Consider the following 8,050-nt stretch of genomic DNA (forward strand, 5'->3'; position numbering starts at 1 on the left):
TGTGTGCAGACAGAGTAATTTTCTTGCTGTCTTTATAAAGTTTGAGAGGTGATTTCTGAGAGTTTGTTTTCTGCGTCAAGTTCTGCGCCAATTGATGTAAACATTAAATGACGCCGAATTGATGACAATAGAGATAATAACATAAGCACAGACACACTCACTCAAGCAATGCAGAATGAAAAACCACCTGCACAGGCTGCTTGCATTTCCCAACTGTACCAGGGGACGGAAACTCCCGGGATATTAGCCCCGAGAACGAACACTGGCAGCGCGGCAATCGGGTCGAAGTTATGCCACGGCAAGCACTCGCTTGCTTAACGGCCGTGTACCGCCTTTTCCTGCGCCCGCCATGTGCCCGCTCTTGCATGACATGGTGGTGATAACTGCTCATCGTTGCGGTGCATATCTATCAAGGTAAAAGGCGGCTGTTTACACTGCTAGTGAAAACTAAATATAACCTGTGGATAGCTGCGATATAATTCGAGGTTGACTGCGAAAATGGCGGTGCATTACAGCAAGGCATTCGTTTTTGCCATCGCTCACGCAAAGGAATCGCTGATAGAAGGCTTTACAATGATGATTTTTACTTCGTTACAACTTGGTGCAACATTTGGCCCGAAGAATTACAAATAAAGTTGGAATGTTTTCAAAATCACTGAATGCATCGCAGTGTTTATGCACATTATTCTGGAGGTTTGACGAAGTTACGCTTTTTTTTGTTAAAAAAATACTTTCATTGAATCTACCATAAAACTTTCAAAATACCCAGAATGCTGAACAAAAACAAATGGTTACGCACAAAACGTTCAGGAAAGTGCTGAGATGTCAGTGTACTTGAATCCCGTAAATATTTATTCTATATAGCTAGTCACCAGGAATTATGTGGCCGTATTTTTCGATTTGCGTGAACTGCTGGCCCGATCAAACGCCGCGTCACAAGCGCTAATGTTCAACTCCTGTTAAAGCACTACTGATAATAATCGTTCCCAAACCAAACGCTTCAAGTTCAAAATCACCGTTGTGAACGGTTTCGTAGGTGCTCTCGGTGGCGTGGCCTACATAATAATTAAATGGTTCTCACCTCAATGAGTCCCTGTCTGTTGTCAACTGTCATATACACATACAAGTTAATGAAGCTCATGTGCAATCAAATACAAGGAAAATAATTTACGACTGGGCTATCTAAACTGACACTGATGAGTGTAACATCGCCGTTCCTACGATGCTGCATATAGTTTCCGCAGTTAACTTCAACTTGTTTTTAGTAAGATGAAGCTCCGAAATCACTGCAAGAAAAGCCTGAAACTTCATGACGAGTGGTCGAGTACTTAAGAAAAACAAATAGAACAGCTGCGGTGGTATTCTGGGCCAGGTGCTTTAAAAGTACTTTGCGAGCCTCGATACTGCATCAGTTTTTTGCAGGTGTGTCTAGAACTTGGTACATGGGCAAAAAAAAAACCAGCAGGCAGACGGGCGCAGTTGTCCGATAGAAATAAAACATTCGAAAGTGAAGACATTATATATCTGAAAAAAAAAACTCGTGAAAAAACCAACCTAATAACAGAATTACGCCATCTTATGTTTGAAACCCAATATTTAAAATACTGGACACGCTTTCGAATGAATTTGTATCGAAGCAAAAAAAAAAAAAACGTTCTTGCTCTTCACTCCCGTCGGAATGGGGTTGCCGTGGCTGAGAATCGAACTCAATTTAGAATTTAGCACCGCGACAACACTCACCTTGTAAAAGTGTGTATACTGGAGCGCAGTAGCTGTTAGTGACTCTACTGAAGAAGAGTTTTTCGTCGTTTTATTAGGAGCATTATCAATGCTTATTTCGCCATTCATCTCAAGCTTGAGTCAAGCGAAAAGCAGAAGAAAGTACGATGCGAGCGCATGTTAAGTAGGCACGCTTCAGTACACGTCGAAGCATCCTTGCCGGGACGTCATCCAGGCATATCACCAGGTGGTGCCACTCCAATTTTTCGGAGCTAATAGCTTCCGTGGGGCGTGCTCTTGCATGTTATGGCTAACCTCCTTGTCCTTCCTCCTCCTTTTGCATGACGATACGCTGTGGCATCACCCCTTTCACCACTGCTTCTCCCCTCGGCCGGGTATACTGCTAGAAATCCTTCACAAACAAAAAATGTCCTTCGTGACGTCCCTTTCAAGATCTGCAAATAGAAGGAAAGGGTTTGAACCACAGGAAAAAGAAGATCTCCTCTCCCACTTCACATACAAGCGGAATGTATTTATGCATTCACGCTCTTTTGAAGGTCTTCTTCCTCTCGAGTGACACAGCTGTTCGCTAGTTTGATGGCCATTTGAAAATTGTCTTTGCTTGTTGTGAAGTTGACAAAGTGAAGGTATTCAATTAAACAAAACGCTATCAACGAAAGTAAAATTAGTCTTTTTTTCTTTCAATCAGTGGTGTCGTACAGAAAACGGAGACATACACGTCACATTAAGAGTCTATCTGCAAGAGCCGCTTCTCTCACAACTGATATATGCACATAATGAGCTAGCATCAATCTGAATATATACGAAACTATGTGATTAATACTAGCAATCATGAAGAGGACACATTGTTTTTAACTCAACCACGTCTGTTATGACGCGCACTTACTTCTTTAAGAATTTTAAGCGTGAAATAAGGCAGATGATCAAGAGAAAAAGAAAGCGTGAAGTGGTGAGATATCGTTGTCCACGTAATGCCACGGGCGACAATGTAAGTTGGCTAGCCTTTTCAAGACAGCAGCCCCATTGCAATGGCGAAGGAAAGTCAAGTTGTCAACGCGGTAGTTCCAGCGACTTCACGTAATACACGATAGACAAACACATTGAAATCATTATATGTATTTGACTGACTGTAATAGAAGTATATATCTGCGAAGTATGAAACTTGTTAAATGAATCTCCATGAAGAGGAAGGTAATTATAATTACTTCATGCTATTTGGCCTACATTGCAAAAAGTCAAAGTACAACAAACTTCGTAGCTAAATAATTACAAATTGATGCCTTTGAATGTATGAATTTTGCTGTAAGCGGGTAGCTCTGGTGAACACAAAAATATTTAAGCGGCACTTCCCATATGCCAATTTCAGTGAAGCTTACAGAGAACTTGGTTTGCGTATGCCCTCATGCAAAATGAATATACGAGGTAAATTTGGTAATCCAAACTTTGGTTTTTTTTTGTGCCCACGCGTTGACACTAGGAGACTTCAAAAATCTTGAAGTAACTGAAAATTTTTGGGTTTACACACCACAAAGCCGTGCAAAACATGTGATGCCTCCGTTATGCTATTTTCATCTAATGCATGGTCTACCTGCTCGATGTGGCTCACACGAAATGGCTCATCTTTCCGATATTCATACTGGGCACGCTAACACAGCGAGACAAAAGAGCACGATCAAACTTTTGATATCGCTGAGCGAGTGGTACGGGTGACTGGTACAAGCGCTAAACACCAGTATTTCCGCACTTCGACCAATTCAACATTCACATTACTAAGAATAAAAAGACTGATAAACAAAATATGACTTCTTCAACATTAAGTCCAGTTCATTTGTAAAAACTGATGAAAGACCATAAAGGAAACAATCACGTCCACTTAAATTCATTCAAACAGATCTAAGGATGCTCGGCAACAGCTAAGAACGAGCAGGTTCCGTAAAACAAAAACTACTTCTAAGATTGAAGGCCCAACTATACTTTTACAATCCGATATATGTAGGTACAAAATTTTTACCTGCCTTGCAGTACCATTAGAAGACTTAATTTTTGCCTCAATGTACAATGAATCTTCCTAGCGCACGCGTAAAGTTATGCTGAACTGCAAGTCACCATAAGTCACACTGGCCTTTTAGATAAGCCTACTCGATCTCACTTTTTGTATTATCCAACAACTAGCTGGCTTGCCGCCATGCCGGCTCCCCTATCACAAGTGAATAGGGAAACAATCCCCGGGCTGATTCTAAAGGCCGACGTATCGACCCCCCGAAACGCACCACGAAAGCGCAGCCGATTCAGTGTTGGTCCTTTTGGTGCCTCAGCGAAAGCCGGATGTCGTCGAAAGAACGAGAAACAAACAAGAGTTGATAGCAAAACCAAAATATATTACCAGTTAAGGCATAACAAACGAAACACAAACGTGCACACTTGGCAGTTATTAATTGGAATACAACTCAGAAGGTACTTCAATTTATGCAAAACCGCGCCCACAAACAACACTCACAATACAATGCAGTCTCATGCATTGACTAACCAAGACACATATAGAATAAAAGGTTCATCAAATGTCTTAAGTTTAAAGTTCTTCAAACAAAACTTGAATGCTTCTTTGCCAGGAAACACTCGCACAATATCCAGCACCAGCTGTCATCTAGCCGCGTTCGACGTTTATCTTCCAGGATACTCTCGCGTCGTGAAGTGACTGCACTAGAGTAACAAAATTCCTCCGCCAGTAACATGTCGGCCACTCATGCACTTCACCTGTAGATCACGTCTTCGTCAACTGACTGAAAACCACGCCCTTAATGAGAACTCTAGTGTATTTTTGACCATTTTCAGATAAAGCTGTTTTCAAATAGTATCGACCGTCCTGAAAAAGCTAGGGTGGATCATTTTGCGCAGGCACTCGTCAACATTTTTATTAAGCAATAAACGACGAGTCAAAACTTCAACCGGAACAGAGAGCTGCTCTGTCATCCATAGCGGGATTGGATAGCAAAACGAAAATCCATTAATGACGTCAAGAGATCCGCTACACTCCGCTACGGCTCGCCAGGGCGTAAACCTAGCTCACGTGCCTCTTCTGACGCGTGAAAACAAGCTGTCAATGTCATTTGACGTGGATTCAACTGTGCCAGCTCGTCTAAACTTACCAGTGACAAGTTTAGCAACGACTGCCGCTACTATCTGAGTGTGGAAGTATCGCTTTTCTATTTCAACTGGTGGACGCATGAAACATCTGTTATACCCCGAATCGATTTGCTCGTTGCGGAATATTGTAAAACCCGACGTTAACGATGCATTAACGCTGCATGTATCTGAGACACTGATCTGTGCTCATGTTGTCGTCGCCTCATAGAAGAAAGCGCAGGCTGCATCTATCGGCTCGGAAAGGAAGGGTTTCTGAAAACGAGTGGCCCCTCACGTCACATTCACAGGATGATCGACCCACGTTTACAAGTGTGATTCCAGAAGCAGCTACCGATTCTGAAATTTCTTGTCTAAAAACTTATGTCTTACGGTTGCATAATTCGGCACGTATAATTACGGTACTGACTAGAACACATGTAAAAAGTTTTCTTGCAATTGGCGAATATTGAGAAAAAAAAACAACGCCACAGTTCCTCTTTATACTCTTCCTCTGTCACTGTAAGGCACGGTTTCACGCGCTGGTGCAAAACGCATTTCCTCTCCTCATCGCCACACCCTCCGCTGCATCCTTCTATACAATCATTCTGGTTCCTCGAAGTTTCGTCTGCGCACCGCACAGCCAAGGCTGAGGAAGGGGCGGGACCTTTGTCGTAGCGTCACCCAACTTCGCAGCACTTCGCCAATTTCATTCGAGGTGTTCCTAGAGTTCGCTGGTGTTAGACCGTGGAGGTTGGTTGGCGTGGTGGCGGCGCTTCCGAGGGGGAGAGGATGCGCACGCGCGGAGACTTCTGATGCCTGTTTCGTTTCTTTGTTGCACCGGCTTCTGTCGCGTTCACACGGCACCTGTATTTTATTGATATGTGAGGTTTAACGTCCCAAAACCACTATATGATTATCAGAGACGCCGTAGTGGAGGGCTCCGGAAATTTGGCCACCTGGGGTTCTTTACCGTGCACCCAAATCTGAGCACACGGGCCTACAACATTTCCGCGTCCATCGGAAATGCAGCCGCCGCAGCCGGGATTCAATCCCGCGACCTGCGGGTCAGCAGCCGAGCACCTTATCTACTAGACCACCGCGGCGGGGCACGGCACCTGGTATGTCACAGTCGTTAGAAATGAGAGGCGCGCTCTTTTTCGAGTTCTCGTTTGGGACTGACGTAATTACACTTCACGCAAGGCCTTCCAGATGTGGGTATAAACGCGGATCTTTGGAGGCAGCAGTCGTTGCGGTAAAACTCGTTTTTTTTGCTGCCATGTGTTTCAAGATTTGCAAGAGCTTTGTGATATATTAAAATGACGTTGCAGAAGAAGGACCAGAAATAGGGGCAGTGCTGCTCGCCGAGCTTCAACCAACCATTGAAGGCCGAAGTAGAAAGTCAACAAGGTGGCGCAATCGGGAATCACGCCCCATGTCATGCACAAGAGAATAAAAAACACGGTTGCTCGTTGCACCTCCACCAATGACTTTAAAAGTGAATATTTGATTAGTTGTTACTCTTGCCAAATGCTATGTTCGCCGTGGTGAACGTACAGGTTACGGTACCCGGCTGCTCTGACCTGAGAGTAATGGATTCGATGCCGACGGCGACAGAAGCAACTCGGTGAAGGCGAAATGCTGGAGGCTCACATACAGTGTTCAACGCTCATGTCTATAACGACGAAGCATCGCGCACGGAACAGCACGAGCGACATCTGCAGTCGCAAATACGCCACATCTGAGCACGCACGACACCTGTGATGTGCCTGCCTTGCAGTTTCCACCCGTTTTTATATCCGCGGCCACGATGACTGCTTTGGCCGTAGAAGCGCTGTGAACTATATAGCACCAAAGAAAAAAGAATACAGCAAGTGCCAGTATAAGCGCCTTTTGAACTCTAAGCTTGTTCTCGCTTTGTGATATCATCTCACAGCGAGCACAATTCACTTAGCTTCTTTGATTGCTTTTGTTTTTTCGCTAAGTCATTCAGAGGGCTTTCGACGACCGGAATATCGGATTAGCCATTGCTGTCACTGACGTCACAGCAGCCGCGGCACCAATTTGATATTTTCGCGATAATTGGAAATTTGTCCGAGCAACGGTGACTGACTCGTCTGCCGAGCAGGCAACATTCCGCGTTCTTCTTAAAGGGTGTGATTTATGTTTGTTAATATACACACTTGTTAAGATGTGCTTTTTAAATGCGAAGCAGCTCATCAACCAGGCCTGTCTTCTGTAACGCTGTAGTCACCGCTGACGATGGCAATGATTCTGATCACGATCGAATGGCATAGCACAAGCAAGGTACCCCCTATACGTGATGATTATTATGGCGTTAATTTCAATGAATAATAATTAAACTCCAAGCCACAGTTTCTCTTTCTGCCCAACGGTACAGCACATGCAAGATACCTGCTATACGCCATGATGATGACAATGACACTGATTCCAAAAAAATGACTGAATTGTGCAATAAATGACGGTTCGATATGCTCTATAAAGCATTTTTTATGACTGGAAAACATCGACCACTGCCAGACGAACGTGTACAGACCTGGTCTTAGCTACCTTAAGGCTAGATCTGATACCACAAAACGAAATTCAGAGCCCGACACAACATATCAACTATGAATAATAAATATTGTAAGTAACTTTACACCAATCTGTCACTCATTTGCATGTGGGAGTGATCTATGTCAAAGTGACTTGTGGTAACATAAAACAATCCCACTGCTTCGCCCACTCATCATTATTCAATACGCGGATGTGTCGTGAATTTTTCTAATGAGTGAAGCACCCTAGGGTTGAATCAAGGCGTGTACCCCGCGTCGCCATTTATTTAGAGTTTATCTCGTTATGGCCGCTGCTGGGATCAGCCTTCAATGGCGACAGCAAGAAGCACTTGTGGCGCGTGCTCTCTCTCTCTTACTTTGTGACCATAGATGTGTGCCACTCGCCATGAACGAATTGAGGGCTTGAATAGCCGAAGCTGCGCCAAGGCGTCGTCAATCAAACCCGGAGCTGAAAGCTCGCGAAGAGGTGGTGAAACGTGAAGAAGGCAAGGGAAACCAGAAGCGGTGAGAGCTCGGGAAACCACGGTGCAATGGCAACGAAGATAAGTGGACCCGGACTGAGAGCTCTCGATGCTTAGGCGTGAAGGAAGAAGCGTACTCTACCCAACGTGAAC

At 44.2% G+C, this 8,050-nt stretch overlaps 1 long non-coding RNA gene across 1 annotated transcript; it reads right to left on the reverse strand.

The window, feature by feature from the left end:
- Positions 1-1,793: 1,793 nt before the first annotated feature.
- LOC119161695 (uncharacterized) lies at positions 1,794-6,600 on the reverse strand. Its single transcript, XR_005108509.2, has 2 exons — positions 6,444-6,600; positions 1,794-2,174 (listed from the first exon to the last, which is right to left on the reverse strand). It is a non-coding gene; the product is annotated as an uncharacterized LOC119161695 (long non-coding RNA).
- Between the last annotated feature and the right edge of the window lie 1,450 nt (positions 6,601-8,050).

This window comes from Rhipicephalus microplus, chromosome X (genome assembly GCF_043290135.1).
Source record: "Rhipicephalus microplus isolate Deutch F79 chromosome X, USDA_Rmic, whole genome shotgun sequence".
Taxonomy (NCBI): Eukaryota; Metazoa; Arthropoda; class Arachnida; order Ixodida; family Ixodidae; genus Rhipicephalus; species Rhipicephalus microplus.